Source organism: Peromyscus leucopus, unplaced genomic scaffold (assembly GCF_004664715.2).
Source record: "Peromyscus leucopus breed LL Stock unplaced genomic scaffold, UCI_PerLeu_2.1 scaffold_1107, whole genome shotgun sequence".
Classification (NCBI taxonomy): domain Eukaryota; kingdom Metazoa; phylum Chordata; class Mammalia; order Rodentia; family Cricetidae; genus Peromyscus; species Peromyscus leucopus.
Window position 1 is genome coordinate 99,168 of NW_023504234.1, and position 17,858 is coordinate 117,025.

Here is a 17,858-nt window from a genome sequence, read left to right on the forward strand (position 1 = left end):
CATAAGCTAAGCCCGAGGTTCAAGTTTCACACCAGGTCTCCCTCAACGCCCCGCACGAGCGTCCACCGAGCCCCTACCGGACCGGCGTGCGGACCACGCAGGGAGGCGGCGGAAAGGCATGGCCGGCGGGAGGCGGGAGGGCAGCCGGGCCCTCCGCTCCCCGCCGGCCCGCTCAGGGGCTGCGAAGGCCCGAGTCCCACGGCTCGAGGAGGAACGGAGCCGGCCTCGGAGGGACTCGAGGAAACCGCACGGCTCGGGGCTTCCTCGCGCGCGGCTCCCGCCACTCACCTGCCGTGCCGATCGCACACAACCTCGAGCTTCCCAAAAAACAGAAGCCGCCATTCGGCCTCTCGGCGCCGAAATGTCGTCATCAAGCTGCGCCGGGCGCCACGCCCCTTGGCGGGAGGTCTGAAATGCGGAGGAAAGCGCAGGATTCCCTTCAAGAAAAGCAGATTAGCCGGGCGGTGGTGGTGCAGCCCTTAATCCCAGCACTCGGAGGCAGGCGGATCTCTGTGAGTTCGAGCCAGCCTGGGCTACCGAGTGAGTTCCAGAGAAGGCGCAAAGCTACCCTGTTTCGAAAACAAAAAAGGAAGGAAGAAAGTAGATTAAAGGCAAGAATTTGTAAACAGGACTTCACCGGCACAGAAACAGCCCCGAGAATTAAAAACGGGACTACATGACATTAAAAAGTTTCTACAAAGGAAACTGAGTAGAGGGAACGCAGCCTAGATGGGAGAAATCTTTTTAGCTGTACTTTGGGAGACGAGGGCGATATTTATAGATATTCAACTAACTACAAAATTAAGAAAAAACAACCAACCCCTCACATAAATAGACAAAAATATGACAGACAGTTCCAACAAGAAACACAGGGGGGAGAGGCGGCGTCCGAAGGACGGCCACATCGTGTATGTAGTAAAACGGCGAGCAGTGATCAAGAGAGAAGAAGGGATGGTGTACCAGAGGACAAAAGTGACATGAAAGGAAGAACAGTAGCGGGAGCGGCAGGTGAGGAAGCAGGGAGGGCGAATCAACAAAATAAGCCATTTTAAAAATCTTCATTAACTTTATAAAAATATAAAAATTTTAGAACCGAAAACCGTTGGTTAAGTGCCTTAAAGAGCCTCAAAAGAATAATATCCCGGTGCAATCCTCCACCGAAGTTCCTCGACAGTGCACTTATCTCACAAGTACCAGGATATGCAATGCCAACACGGGTTTGGGTGTTGCTGCCTAATCGATGTGTCTCTCAGGGTCTGGTCTCCACACAGCGACAGCTTTCCCCATACACACTCGTCCCATGCCTAACCACTGCCTGTGGACAACTAGAGTAGCACAATTCAAGCCATATCAACAAAGAAGCCTTCCTCCCTGCCCGCCCTCCTAGCTGGAGCGCCTGTGCGCGACCTGCGGGACCCTGCATGTGAAACCGGAGGCCAGTAGGAGGCGCTCTGATCTCCAGGCCACGCCGGAAGCCAGAGGATGATGAGGATGTGGGTTGAGTTTTGCCTGAGTTGTATATGTCCACCACGTGTGCCTGGTGAAGAAGGGCTGAGTTACAGAAAGTGTGAGTTGACCTGTTGGGTGTCTGGAATCTAGAACTTAGTCTTCTGAAGTGCCTCTTAATCACTGAGCTGTTTCTCCAGCTTTCCCTCCCTCCCCTCCCTCCCTCCTTTCCATCTCCTTCCTTCTTTTTTGACACAGGAACTAGAACTCAGGAGTCCCTGGCCTCTGCCTTCTGAGTGCTGGACTGAGGCATGCACCACCATTATCCCAACTAAGCCTCTTCCATTCTCTGCCTTTTATACAGTAGTCAGCAGCCCCTTCTCAATGAGAGAGCCTCCAATAGCAGATTGGATATGGGGTCCCTGGAAAAGGGACTCTTTTTTCACCAACACACACACACACACACACACACACAACAACACACACCACACGCTTTAGCCTAAACAGATGGCTACTTTCCCTTATGACATAAGACACACTTGCCGGCAGGTTGGCACATGCCTTTTATCCCAGGCAGAGCCAGCGGATCTCTGGGCTTCGAAGTGCCAGCCTGGGATACCAGTGAGTCCCAGGAAAGGCGCAAGCTACACAGAGAAAACCCTGTCTCGAAAAAAAAAACCAACAACAACAACAAAAAAAAAAAACAACAGAAGACCACAACTTGGTACCTCCCATGACCCCATTCTGCACACACTCTGGGAATCATTATTTCTACACACACCCCAATTCACTGGCCCTCCTGTGTGATAGTCACAGTGCTAAGACACAGAGGAAGACTGTTCCGTCTGTTCTTGTTGTGAAGAGAACTAACCTCTGGGCAACTTAAAAGGGAAGGAATTGATTTGGAGCTTGCTTACAGTTTCAGAGGTTTAGTCGCCTGACATCATATTGAGGCACGAGACAGGCAGCACGGCACTTGGGCAGTAGCTGAGAGTTTACGTTGGATCCATAAGATGGAGGCAGAGAGAAAGCGACTTAGAGCTACTGGCAATGGCTTTTGCTACCTCAAAGCCCACCCCAGTGACACACCTTCTCCAACAATGCACACCTCTCCTCCAAACAAACACCACCCTAACCAAATCTCTCAAATATTGAGGCTATGGGGCATTTTTATCAAACCACCACAGTCATCCTTGACTACATACTGGGCTCAAGACCAACATGGACTATCTAAGACCCCATATCAATTAAATTACCAAACAACCACACAAAAACCCATAAAACGAATAAAACTGAGAAACAATTTATAGTTAACCTTGCTGTGGATATTGTTTCTATATAAATAACCATGATGCCAGTGAACAACAGGAAGTATAGTCAGGAAAGGAGAGAGGGGAATGGGTAAGGAAGAAAGAGGAGGAGAAGACACTGCAGCCACCAAACCGATAAGCAGCATAGTAAAGGAGTATGAAGCCAGAACCAGCCACGTGCAGAGTTTATAAAATGGTTAATTATAAGTTAAATAAAAAAACAGTTAGCTTTCAAGGGAGCTGCATGGCATACAGTTATAAGAAATTAATATAAGCGTCTGAGTGATTATTTTATACGTGGATTGTGGGACGGGGCTTGGGGAACCTGGAGAGAAGCCCTCCAGCAACACAACCTGGAGTATGGAGACTCAATCTGTAATGTGTCAGACACTGCACTGAGGGGTTGATCCGGTACACGAGTCTAAGGTCCATGTGAGCTCCAAAGTAAAGATCATGTCTCAAAACAAACAACAGAGAAAAACCCACCTACTTCAGGGGAGCCATCAGAAGCTGTGAATACTGAGCCAGAGGACGGTGAAAATGGCAAAGCACAAGCACCCGCCACATTACGGCACAAATCCAGCACACACGCAGTTTGCCCGCATCTACGCTGCTTCAGCCAATGACTTCGGCCCTGCAGTTACTCGGTCCTGCTTCCTGGTAGCAACCTGGTGGACTTTTACATCCTGCCAGATCTGTCTCCTGCTGCTGCACCAAATGTGGTTTTAACTGCATTTTTTACATTCTATTTTTCAATAAGATCAAGAGTCAGAGGCTGGGGTGAAAACCTGCTGGGCTCAGAGAGTTTGATGAGCAACTACTTGACCATCCCTCCGCCAGTGTCTCCAAAAGAAGCTCCCTTCCACTCCACCAAACCAAGAAAGACCACCACACTCAAGTCCCTCCCTGCTCTTCCTGTGTGTCTCTCCATCTTCCAGACTCCCTATGATTCCTTTCTATCAACTAGTTGCTGGCTCTGCCACCTGACCAAGGTTGATTTATTTAATTAATGCAAACGCAAACCCAGGGCTCACAGTGTGATCAAATACCCTGAAACACACCTCTGTGTTGATGTGGAATATTATTTTAACTGGGCAGAGATGCGTTACATTTGTTTATGCTGTGGAATGTTACTTTTTTAAATTCTTCAGCTGAGACAGCGAGAAGTGGTTTATTGTACACGAGTTACCTTGGCCACAAGTGAGAACAGAACGAGTCTGAAATGCCATGGGTCCAGGGCTGCGGGCCATGCGGGACTTTTGGTTGTAATGAAAGCAGTCAAAGTCTCTCCGGTGGTCTCTGCGAGCCGACGGTGATGTTCCAGGCCCACTGAGACTTAAACTGACAGCAGCACACAGCCCCGCAACTTGTACCAGCGTCCCGGCCTTCAGCGTCCCTTACGTCTGCTCCTTCAGCCTCCGTGGGTGCACAGGCTGGTTTACTTGGACCTCTGCCTCAGCGTTCTTTTCTCTTGCGCTTCAGCCTGTGCATTTGCTGCTTCCCGCTCCGCTCTCATGGTGCCAAGGCCGAGAGCACGGAATATTACTTTAAATGTGTAAGGTGTGTTACATTTGTTATGCTGCATTTGCTTAATGATGCAAGGATGTGTGTTTATTATGCAAAAGGGTGTTGCTTTCACCTTGCCTGCCTAAGCGCGCCTGATGGTCTATAAAGAGCTGAATGGCCAACAGCTAGGCAGAAGAGGGGAATAGGTGCGGCTGCAGCAGCAGAGAGAATAAAATAGGAGGAGAGAATCTAGGTTTGAGAGAAGAGAATGAAGGAAGGAGGAGAAAAGAGAACAAGGGAGATACCCTGGGCCAGAAGCCAGAAAGTAAAAAAGATAAAAAAAAAAAAAAAAAACAGGCAAAAATGTAGATGAAGAGAAGCAGATTAAGTTATAAGAGCTAGCAAGAAAGAGCTAATTAAGGCGGAGCATTCAAACTAGTAATAGTCTCTGTGTTCATGTTTTGGAGCTGGTTGGTGCCAAAAGAAAAAGCCTGGTCCATTATGTCAGAACTAACATCACTAATCAATAGATTAAAAACCTATTGGAATCTATTAAAGAGCGACGACTAGTCCCACCAATCAGGTCTGAGTGTGGACCTGGAGAAAAGCTCCCCCAGCTTGCTGGACTGCTCTCTGAATGTACCCAGAAATTTATTTTGAACATGTCTCAAATGTGATGTTCTCTTGCCTCTGTTAAACTGTGAGACTGCTTGCTCATTGCACACAGAATTTTGGGACCTAAATTCTGTGTTCCTGGGCCATAGCCTCAGAATGGCTCCAGAATCTTATTCCCTTCAGATGAGAGAGTTGAGACAGGCATGGGTGGGACGCCTTTCATCCAGCACTCAGGAGGCAGAGGTAGGCAGATCTCGAGTTCGAGACCAGCTGGTCTACAGTGAGTTCCAGGGCAGCCTGGGCTACAAAGAGAACCCTGTTCAAAACAAATAAATAAAAGATGATGAGAGCTGGGCTGGGTTTTTTGTTGTTGTTGTTGTTGCTGTTTTTTCCCACTATTCCCGGCGAGATGTGCCAGGTGGGTGGTAGTGGTATGACCGTTGTAGGATAACCAGTGACTCTATATTGCTCTTAAAGCTGCTCTACAGGGGGAATTTGCACCTGTACCGTGAACCTGGTCAAAAGTCAGTGCCTGGGCCAGGTGTGGTGCAGCGGCAGGTGGCCTTGGTGTGGTTAGGTCTGACACAGCCTTGTGACGCTACTACATGGCTCCAGGCAGCTGCTTTTCTAACTAGTACAAGTGCCGCACAAATCAAGTAAGGTTTTAAAATTTGGATTAATTATTTAAACAATTTGTTTTGAGGATCTTAAATCCCAACAAATACAGGTCCCAAATCCCTCTGATCTCCCAAGCCGCACTCAAGCGGTTAAATGGTACTATGAAATACTTTCTCCAGCGACAATTTGTGACTAGGAACTGAGGGGGAGGTCAAAACAAGAGCCAGATGACATCGAGAAGGCATCTGTTGCATTTCTGAGGCAGCAAGCAGAAAGAGAGGAGAAAGAGACCAGAGTCTGACTTCAACAGATGAGACTGCTTATTAGCACACACAGCAAGGGCGAGTCTCTCTCCTGTGGAATGCGGGGTCTGCCAGGGTAAAGCTGGCTGTGACCCTTTAGATGGGCAGCATGAAGGGCTTGGGAGTGAGGAAATTGCAGTCTCTCCTCAGGTGCACCACACCACTTTTCATATCAGAAAAGGAGGTAATGCCAGACCTGCATGGGGATTTTTTTTCTTTCTTTTTTTTTTTTTTTTAGTTTTTTGTTTTGTTGTTTAATTTTGACACAATACTTTGCGGGACATATTTACTGGTAGAGAGGACTTTAGAGTTTTCCCAGCCGTGTGCCTACAATGCTGGCTGGCTATCAAAGCCACACTGTGAGGTGTCTAGACTTGGAAAGCTCGTGAATGTGCAGTTCGGGGAGAACTTGGAAGGCCAGCCAGGACCAGGACCCAAAGTAGATGTCCAGTGCTAGACAAGCTTCTGCCAGCGGACAGCTACCATAGCTGGAGAATCAGCCTGCCTGGAGGAGGCAGGAGGTGCAGGCTGGGCTGGTCTGATTCCTTGAGAAAGGGTCTCACTGTGTAGTTCTGGCTGACCTTAACTCACTATGTAGACCAGGCTGGCCTCAAAGTCACAAAGCTCTGCCCGCCTCTGCCTCCCGAGTGCTGGGTACAAGGTGTGGGCACCAGGCCTGGCCTCTATCTCGTATTTCATCTGGACAAATGGACACAGGTTATAAAGGCTTTGCTCCAGACAATTGTCACTGGACTCAACAGCAAGTCCTCCTGTCCAGTGTAAACCAATGACTTGGTTTTATAAAGGAACAATACCTTTTGTACGTACTGTTATTTACCTCAGGAGATTAAAATATCTGTGGTAAAAACAGCTAATGGGATGCTCATCCATGGAGAGGATAGAGAGGACTCTGTCTAAAGACCTCTCAGTAGCAGCAACTCCAGAATCACAGCAGGGATTCCTTAGTTGAGTTTTGCGGGTGTGGTAAACATCTAGTTGATGATGCTTTGCTCTGCATTCTGCTCCTTCTCTGTATTTGCTACAAGCACTCATCCAAACAAGGGCAAGCTATGGTAGTGACTCCATGTACTGTATCCAGACTGCCTTGTGTTCTCCATGACGTTTACCGGGGAATTACAAAGACTCTAGTTTATAGTGTGCACATAGGCAATGCTAATTTTTCCGTTAACCTATGTGTGTATTTGAATCAACTTTCTTTTATTAAGTTGGTATTGCTAGCACTATCCTCTAAGCCAAAACGGCCATCTTTGTAAGACCATGATGGTGCTTATGAAAGATCACGACAGCGGGGCTTGATTGCAGATTTCCTTCACAGAGGAGGGGTGAGAAGGGTCACAGGACCCTCACTGAGTGCCAGCCTCTCCTCTCAGCCAACTGTGTGCAATTCTGGGTGTAACTGCATTTGACCTCGTGATTCAGGGGAGGATCTAGATTGTATAGGCTGGGAAAGACTGAGGAGAGAGGGATCCACTATGCAGTTACAGGGAAAAGATTTTACAATGTGGCTGCTTTCAGGTCCCACACTTCTGTCAGGAAACCCTCATCCACGTGGATGTAAGCCCAATATACTCCCTGGTGCTCAGGATGAACTTTGATGGTCTGTGGTGGGAATTTTTTGGAAAATATTCTATTTATGCATTTTATGTATATGAGTTGCTCTGTCTGCATGTATGCCTGCATGCAGAAGAGAGCATCAGACCCACTATAGATGGCTGTGAGTCACAATGTGGGTTGCTGGGAATTGAACTCAGGACTCTGAAGAACAGCTGGTAACACTGAGCCATCTCTCCAGCCTGTCATGAGGATCTTCTGAGGAGGGGTAATATCACTTATCCCCCAAGAGGAGAAACTTCTCACACAGACATGAATGTATTTGCTGTTTGTATTGTGCCTCATGGTGTTAAGAAGAACCCAGTGAGTAAAATGAAATGTTAGAAGGGTGTAAAATGGAAATAGTTTAGTCAACAAGGATTTGTGTGTGAAGATTAAGACGGCTGGATGTTTCCAGAATGGAGAAGAAAACTAGAACTTTACAAGTTATGAAGTCTGAGTAAGTTGTTTAGGCATGTAAAGACGAGACTTCAAGATGATGTATGTGCCAGGTGGTGGTGGCGCACACCTTTAGTCCCAGCACTTGGAGGCAGAGGCAGGCACATTTCTGTGAGTTCGAGGCCGCTGGTCTACACAGTGAGTTCAGGACAGCCGGGTCTACACAGAGAAACCTTGTCTTGAAATTCCACCCACCCCAAAATAAAAGAAAGAAAACGGAAAAAGAAAGTCAGAGAGATATTTCTGTCGAGCCAAGTGATTCTTGAGGAAGACTCCTCAACTAGCCTCGACAGTAGAAACAAAGATTAATTAATGGCACTTACATGACCTTAAACACCCAGCAAGTGTTATAACCAAACTAAACGATCGATTACTTTTTAACAGTCCAAGGGTCACACTGCCAGGCATCAGAACTAAATCCACATGGGATTTATTTAGACAGCTGTTCTCATTAATGATTTCTATTTTGTGACAGGGTCTCACTGTTAGCCCTGACTGGCCTGGACTTGCTATATAGACCAGGCTGACCTCAAACTCACAAATATCTGCCTGCTCTGTCTTTCAGTGCTGGGATCAGAGGCGAGTCACAGGCTGGCTGATCTTATTATTAATAAGAGAATGGTGTACAGATTACAGTATTTCAGGTCACTTCAGCACCTATATCTGTGGTAAGGACCAGCCCACCTCAACAAAATTAGCAGTAGTTTTGGACATACGGTGTGCAGGCTTCTCCTGCCTGGACTTGCGTTCAATTTCCCATATATCTATTTCCAGACCCAGCCAATGACGTCTGTTCTTCCTACATCTAACAGATGGGGTCTTATTGACAGGCTCTTGAGGGGCACCCCAAACTGCCACATCCAACACCTAGATTCAGCTGAGAGAGCCAGATGGGCCATCGCCCCATCCCACATGCTGGTCATGTTACTCTTCAGAGGGAGGTGGACATACGGATGGAGGCAGAGAGCTGGCTAGGCAGTCTAGGTCACAAAGAGCCAAAGAAAGTATCAGCCCTTTCTTGGCTAAAAGTAAAAAAATGTCCTTGGGCCCCTAGGCGTCTTCTCCTGCAGAGACTAGACACTATCATAGCCAAGAACAGCAAATATCAGCAAAGACCATTGAGACAAAACTCTGATCAAGAAAATAGAATTTCTGGCCCGGGTGCTAACTTCACATTCTGCTTGGGCAGGTCGGCCAGTTGGTCAGGCACCATCCTGGGAAGCAGCTCACCTTAACCAGTGTTTCACTTATAATTAGTAACTTACCTGTACTAGAGACTTCAAAAGCCAACATACACTGGCAAAGTTTGAAAAGGATATATAATAAGAGGTGGTAATTGTAAGAAACTCTAAAATATAAGTAAGAGTGGTTAGCCCGCGAGGACTCGTTTGCTGAATACTCTTGTCCTCTGTGCTTGATTACCAGTCTCATCAGATGGTGACGTTGCGCTGAGAACCAGTCATCACCATGCCAGGAATCAGATGGGAGCCATGTTGGCCCAGCTGCTTGCTAGCCGGATTGGGTTCTAGCCCACCTTCATAAAACAGAGCCGGGCAGTGGTGGCGCTCACTCTATACCAACACTCGGGAGGCAGAGGCAGGCGAATCTCTGTGAATTCAGGCGAGCCTAGTCCGCAGAGTGGTTCCAGGACAGCCAGGGCTGTTTCACAGAGAAACCTTGTCTCGGGAAACAAACAAACAAACAAACAAACAAACAAATTACCATGGAATTTTATAAAAAACAGAACTGCCTTTCTGAGCTAATTTTGCTTTGTTGCTTTGTGTGTATCCCTTGTGGGACATTGAGACTGTTTTGTTAACATCACCACACTTGATTTTATATCAGACTAGGAAGGAACACCAGACCCCTCATTGGATTTCTTTTATTTTACTTTTTGCTTTTGTCTTGTTTCAATTTTGAGACACTGTTTTACATGATGTACTTATTGGTTTCTAGAGAGGACTTAAGAATTTTTCAGCCATGTTCATAGAAATATTAAAATATATTAGAATAAGTTATAAATATATTATAAATAAGTTCATCGCTGCAATGAAAAAGACCAGCACTCCAGTTAAACATCTCGACATGGTTAAACTCTAGATGACACCAGGGCGGGGGGTGGGGGTACTCGGTTTTCATTCTGCATGTGGGGACTGTGTCTTGACCATGGCTGGGGTCTGCCTAACAGTCTTAGGTGATTGGTCAGCGGAAGGAACGAACCAGGAAGGTGGTAGCAGGCAGGCCAACAAGTGCTGTGAATGGGGGCCCCAAGCTTAGTGTAAACCTATGTGGAGCCATTCAACGTTTGTATAACGGTTTTATAAGGTGGGGAAGATGAAGTCTGGAACTCCTCTTCGAAACAAGAGTTTCACAATGTTTGTCAGAAAAGACTAGTATTTAATGTTTTCTTATGGTCTATCTGTAGCAGCAGATGGCACAGGAGCGTTAATGAAGGCAGCCTGTCGATCATTCCAAGGTCAGTTCTTGCCCACTCTGGTCAGCCTTGTCCCTGAGATTCCATTTTTCCTCATTGCTTCTCTCTGTGTACCAGAGGGGTCATGCACACCAGTGCACCAGAAGGAGACCCCGAGTCTACGTTCCTCTCGAGTTGCTGGATGATTGCATCTGGGGGTAAAGGTTAACTCAGAATAACACTGTTACAGTGTGCTGTTCCAGACTGCTTTCTGTACTGCAGAGTAAACATGCTCTTACAACAGAGACGATCTGTTCCTCCTGCCCCCGACCATCTGGACCCTTTTGTCTTTTCCTCTTTCCAACAAGCACTGACTAAGTATCCCTGCAGCATCCTTGTCTCTTTAATTGGTATTTGGGGTAGGTCTGATAAGTCTACTGGGGTGCTGGAGGCAGGATTTTAGTCGTAACATTCCGGTTACTGTTTCTTCCGTTGGCCATGAACATGAGAGGCTGCTGAAGTGGTGGGATCTGTTTGTTTGTTTGTTTGTTTGTTTGTTTGTTTGAGACAGGTCTCACTATGTTAAGCTCTGGCTGCCTGGAACTTGCTATGTAGACCAAGATAGCCTCAATTCACAGAGATCCTTCTGCCTCCGCCCTCTCCAAGCTGGTTTTAAAAGTGTGTACCATCACCACCGTCTATGGCATCCTTTTTAAGATCCAAAAATCAAATCTTAAGCTGGCTATGGTGATATGAATGCATAATCGCAGCCATTGGGAGATGGGAGCAAGAGAATCGAGAGTTCAAGGCCTCACTGAGTTATATCAAACAGTTCAAGACCAGCCAGAGACACATGAGATCCTATTTGAGAAAACAAAACAACAAAAACACCCAAAACAGAAAACAGGGTTCTCTCAAGATATCCTAAGGAAGCAAGACGCTCCTTGTTAATGAGGCATGTTAAGATTGAGATAATCAAGAAAAGCTCCTCAGAGAATTGGCATCATTGAACACAGGGATGCAGTTAGATTCCTGTGGGTCCTTGCCTTGGACCGGTCTAACAAGCTACTCAGCTGATGAGGAACAGGACTCTCAGCCCAGGTCATAGCCACGCTTCAAGACATGGGATGAGCCTGAAGGAGAGGGCCCCATAAACTACACAGACTGATGTAACTGATGTAAGACAGAGTAATAGGAAAAAGGCAAATAAAACGATAGCAATTTATGTGATATAGGAAGCCTGTCAACAAATGAAGATCCCCTAAGGGGCAATTGTTTTTTTTATTCCTCCATTTGATAAAAATTAGGAAGCTGTGAAGAGGCAACTGAGTTATGGTGACTGGCACTCTCTCTTCTCCGTGGGACCTGGGTGTCATTCGGATTGCTGAGCCTACAGAACCAGTGATTTTACCCGGTGGCCCTGTCACCTGCACTGGGGCTTTTGTCTTTGTTTTTGTCTTGGAGACAGAGTCCCCTGTATTCCAGGCTCTCTGGCATTCAGTGTACTCACTCTGTAGCCAGGGGTGACCTGGACTTCTCATCCTTTGTCTCTAATTCCCAAGTGCTGTGGTCACAGACATGCACACCACCCCAGTTTATGCTGTGGTGAGCATTGAACCCAAGACCTCCTCCATGCTGGGCAAGATACTCTACAGCCAGCTCTCTTTGATCTCTTAAATTTCTTAAAAAGTAGGCTTGGGGATTTAGCTCAGTGGTAGAGCGCTTGCCTAGCAAGCGCAGGGCCCTGGGTTCGGTCCTCAGCTCTGGAAAAAGAAAGGAAAAAAAGAGTAATGTTATTGTGTGCTTGTGTGCGTTCAAGTGCGTGCGTGCATGTGTACATGTTGTGTGTGTGTTTGTGTGTGTGTGTGTGTGTGTGTGTGTGTGTGTTACACGCGAAGGCCAGAAGCAGGTGTTGGATGGGGTCTAGGAACCAATCATGGTCCTTTGCTAGAGCAGCAAGTGCTTTTAACTACTGGGGCGGTGTCTTTGGCCCTCTCTTTAATGATTTTGTTTGTTTGTTTTTTGAGACAAGGTTTCTCTATGTAACAGTTCTGACTGTCCTGGATCTCGCTCTTTAGACAGACTGGTCTTGAACTCACAGAGATCCCCTGCCTCCGTCTCCCAAGTGCTGAGACTAAAAGCTGCACCAACACCACCAGCTCTTTTAATGATTTTTTCTTTTCTTTTTTTTTTTCCGTGAAAAAATTTTATTTGGGGGTGCAGCAGGGATAGAGTTGCTGCTCAGCCCACTATTCTCTTGAAGTATGATCAATAAACTTATTTTTTAAGGTATTTTGAGTCTTCATTCTTAATTACCTTTGTATAATCTTCATTAAATTCATTTCTTTGTGACAGTACCTTTTATGTGATTTTTAACTTGTGTTGTTTTCACTTGGAGGTAGAGACAGGAAGAAGGATCAGGAGTTCGAGTCCGTTTCAGCACAGAGGAAGTATGAAGCCAGTCTTAATTGCTGAATTTGTTTGTTCTCTGTGGGGCGGGAGAGTGGAGAGCACAGGCCTCACACACTGCCTTCTCTCTTCTCTCTCTCTCTCTCTCTTCTCTCTCTCTCTCTCTTCTCTCTTTTTCTTTTCTTTTTTTGAGACAGGTCTCACTATGTAGTCCTGGAACTCGCTTTGTAGACCAGGCTGGCCTTAAACTCACAGAGATCTGCCTGGCTCTGCCTCCAAGTCTGGATTAAAGGCGTGGGGTACACGGTAAGTCTTATTCTTCCTCAATGGTGACCTGAGTGCTGCAGAAGCCTTCTGTTTTTAGTAAAATAAAGAACCTCTGCATGGATATTTATAAAATCATTAGTCATAATTTCTAAAACTTGAAATCTACCAAGATATCTTTGAGCAGGTCACTAAATAATAGATGAACGATCAAATCACAAAGCTACGGAAGAATCATAAATACACATTACTAAGTCAGAAACTAATCTAAAAGCTCAATATTGTGTAATTGTTTTTTCTTTAATTTGTGTGTGTGTGTGTGTGTGTGTGTTGCCAAGCAGTGGTGGCTCATACTTTTAACCCAGCACTCAGGAGTCAGAAGCGGCAGATCTTTGAGTTCAAGGCAGCCTGGTCTACAGAGTGAGTTCCAGGAAATTCAAATTCAAAGGATACCTTTTGAGAAACCCTGTCTTGAAAAAACAAAAATAATAAACAAATTAATAGAATAAAATTTTTGTGTTAATGTTGGAGGCATGATGTGAGTGCAGTACCAGAAGAGGAGGCCAGAAGAGGGCATTAGATCCTGCAAGTGGAGAAACACCATTTTGCACACCCACCTGGGTACTGGAACTGAACTGGATCCTTTACAAGAATAGGACACATTTTCACCACTGAGCAATCTCTCTATCCTACTACTTATTTTCAACTATTTGCTAATTTAAGGAAGGAATAACTGTAGAGGCAGCTGGGTATGGTGTTGCCCACCTGTAATCCCACCCTTCAGATGGCTGAGGCAGGAGGATGATGAGTTCCAGGACAGCCCAGGCTGTACAGTGAGTAAGATCCTGTTTTAAACATCCAAGAGCATGTTGGCCACGGTGGTTCATGTCTGAAATTCCAGCACCTGGGAGGCTGAGGCAGGAAGATAAGCAAGGGTTGGACCCTGCATTACATAGTTCCAGAAACACGTGGGCTTAAACAACAACAACAACAAAAAAAAATCAGCATCCTTAAAGTGCTAAGGGCGTAGCTCAGAGGTAGAGCACTCGCCTCCCTGTGCAAAGCCCTATCTTCAATTCCCAGCACAAGAAAGAAAGAAATGAGCTATGGAGACAATTAAATGTACAGGAACTAGGAAGAAGGGGAGGGTGACTGGAGGAGCAGAGAGGGAGGGTATGGCTGGGAAAGGATTCTGTGTGCTGCTGCAGCTGTGCACACATCTGCACACATCTGCATTGCCAGAACTCCTGGAACGTGCAGCGCCCAGGGGGGCCTAACATAAACCATGGACCATGGATGACAGTGTCCATGGGGTTGTTGGTTGTGGGAAACGTGCCCTTTCAGATGCCTGGTGCCAGCAGTGAGAAAAGGCTGTGTACCTGGGGCATGGAGTTTTGGGAACTCGCTGTACTTTCTGTCCACTATTTCTGTGAGCTTTAATAATTAAAGTCTATTTTTAAAAATCAACTGATCCTAAGTCTAAGGTTTGATTTCTGATTTTTTTTTTTTTAAGACAGGATTTCTCTGTGTAGCCTAAGCTGTCCTGGAACTCTCTATGTAGACCAGACTGGCCTCGAATTCAGACATCTGCCTGCCTCTGCATCCCGAGTGCTGGATTACAGTCATGCCCACAGCCTGATTCCTGGATTTTTAAGTCTAGTCAGTTAATGTCTGTGCTACTTATATGTCAATACCCATTTTAATTATTGTTACTTTGAAATCAGTTTAAAAATCAGCAGCTTAGGGGCTGGAGAGCTGACTCAGTAGCAAAGAACACTTAATTGTTCTTTCAGAGGACTGGGTTCGGCTCCAGCATCCATGTGGTGACTTCCAGCCATTGTAACCCAGTTCCAGAGGCTCCAATGCCTTGCGCCCTCTGCAGGTACGCATGTGCTGCGCATGCATACAAACAAGATGCAGGCAAACACTCAGGCACATAAACATAAATACTTTTTAAAGATAAAATAAAATCAGGAAGTTAGCCAGATGTGGCAGTGCATTAATTCCCAGCACTCAGGATTCAGTCAGATCACTTGAATTCAAGACCAACTTGTTCTATATAACAAGTTCCAGGCCACCCAGGGCTAGATTGTGAGACCCTGTCTCTAAATAAATAATAAAATAACAAATAATGTTAGAACTGGGCTGGAGAGATGGCACAGATGTTAAGAGCATTTGGTGCTTATGCAGAGACCCCGTCAGTTCCAGCACCTAAAAGCAGCTCGCAACCACCTGAGACAGGCAGATTGCTGTGAGGCCAGCCTGATTATATAAGCATGTTTCATGTCAGGCTGGACTACAAAGTGAAATACTGGCACACACACAAACACCCCGCCATACACACATTAAACAAGAAGGAAGGGGGGAAGGGAGGGAGGCAGGGAGGGAGGAGGAAAGGAAATGGGCAAGAAGAAAATTAGAAATTTCGTGTGTGTGTGTGTGTGTGTGTGTGTGTGTGTGTGTGTGTGTGTGCTGGGATCAAACTCAGGGCCTTGTTTGTGCTTGACAAACAAACACTCTACCACTGAGCTACATTACCTGACTCACAGAAATCAGGAACTGTGAATTCTCCAATTCTGTCATTTTCCGAGGGTGTTTTGTCTATTCTGCGTCCCTTGTCTTTTTATATTCATTTGGGCATCTGTCTGGCAATTTTTTTTTTTAAGATTTATTTATTTATTATGTATACAGTGTTCTGCTGCATGTTTGCCTGCAGGCCAGAAGAGGCACCAGATCTAACTACAGATGTTGTGAGCCACCATGTGGTTGCTGGAATTGAACTCAGGACCTCTGGAAAGAGCAGGCAGTGCTCTTAACCTCTGAGCCATCTCTCCAGCCCCTGTCTGGCAATTTTTGCAAAATGGACGGTTGGGATTTTAACAGGAGCTGCACTGGTTTGCAGAGCATCTGGGGAGTGTTGCATCTTAGCAATACAAAGTCTTGCAGCTGGGCTAGTGATGCATCTTGAGAACCACGCACACCTGGGTTTGATTCCTAGTGCCACTAAATAGAAAAATAATGGTCCAGTCTGTAAGCATTGTATATATTTCCATCTTAAAGGCTGTTTTAAACTTCTAATAATGTTTAGAGGTTTGCAATGTATATTTTAAATTTTTTCTTTCTTCTTTCTTTTCTTTTCTGGTTTGCTGAGAAAGGGTCTCATGTACTCCAGGTGACCTTGAACTCCTGCTCCTCCAGCCTTAGCCTCAAGTCCTGGGATTACAGGTGTGTACAACCCCATGAACTCTACCTCAGCAAAGTCTTCCAAAGCTATCTGGCCTCCATATGCATGCCATGGCATGCATGTATATGCACACACAATAAATAAATAAAAACACATTTCAAATATTTCATTTTATGTTCTATGAACAGAATTATTTCTTTAATTTCATTCCCTGATAGCCCACCACTAGTGTATAGAAAATGCAATTGATTGTTGTATATTAATCTTGTATCCAGCACCTTTGCTGAACTTATTAGTTCTAATGCTTTTTTTTTATTTTAGCTTTGTTTGTTTGGTTGTTTTTTTGAGACAGGATTTCACTGTGTAACAATCCTGGCTGTCCTGGAACTCACTCTGTAGACCAGGCTGACCTCAACTCACAGATTCTCCTGCCTCTGCCTCCTGTGCTGGGACTAAGTGTGTGTGCCACCACGCCTGGCTCTGATGCGTTAAAAAAAATTGTAGATTCCTTGGGCCTTTATATACTGAAGGTATTTTTTCTTTCTATTTCAGGTTCCTTTTACAAACATTTCTTGCCCCATTGCCTTGGCTGCAGCCACCACTACAAGTGTTGAGAGTGAACATCCTTATGCTGTTACTGATCTTACACAAAAGTATTCAGTCTTTTGACATTTAGTACAGTAGCTGTAGATTTTTTATACATGGTCTAAAAAGACTGGGTGTCTGTTCTGTTGCTGTGAAGAGACACCATGACCGAGGCAACTCTTACAAAAGGAAACATTTAATTGATCTGGCTTACAGTTTCAGAGGTTTAGTCCATTATCATCATGGTGAGGAGCATGGCGGCCTGCAGGCGGACATGGTGCTGGAGCAGTAGCTGAGAACTACATTCTGATCCACAGGCAGAGAGAGAGAGAGCGCGCACCTGGGCCTGGTGTGGGCTTCTGAAACCCTCCAAGCCCACTCCCTGTGACACACTCCCCAACAAGGTCGCACCTCCTAATCCTAGTCCTTCTCAAATAGTGCCCCTCCCTGGTGACTATGCATTCAAATATGTGAGCCCATGGGGGCCATTCTTATTCAAAACCAACACTGGGCTTCTTGAATATTTTTCCTGTCTCAATTGAGATGGTTTTGTGGGCTTGATTATTTATTTTATTAGTATGATATATTTCACAGACTGATTTTCATATGTCAAATCATCCTTGCATTCCTGGGGTAAATCTCACTTGGGACGCATGTGTGAGTGCGTGCGTGCGTGTGGTGGCGTGTGTGTGTTGGTGTGTGTGTGTGTGTGTGTGTTGTATGAGTGTGTATGAGTGTGTTTATTTTGTCAGCATTTTTTCTTTAAAAAATTGTTTACTAGGGGCTGGAGAGATGGCTTAGTGGTTAAGAGCACCGACTGCTCTTCCAGAGGTCCCGAGTTCAATTCCCAGCAACCACATGGTGGCTCACAACCATCTGTAATGAGACCTGGTGCCCTCTTCTGACCTGCAGGGACGCAGGCAGAACACTGGATACATAATAAATAAAAAATTGTTTTACTTAAGGGCTGGAAAGATGCGTCACTGGTTCAGAGCATTGGCTGCTTTTCCAGAAGACTAGAGTTCAATTCTCAGCACCCATATGACAGCTTGCAACTGTCTGCAACTCCAGTTCCAAGGATCTGACACCCTCACACAGACATACATGCAGGCATAATGTCATTGCACATAAAGTAA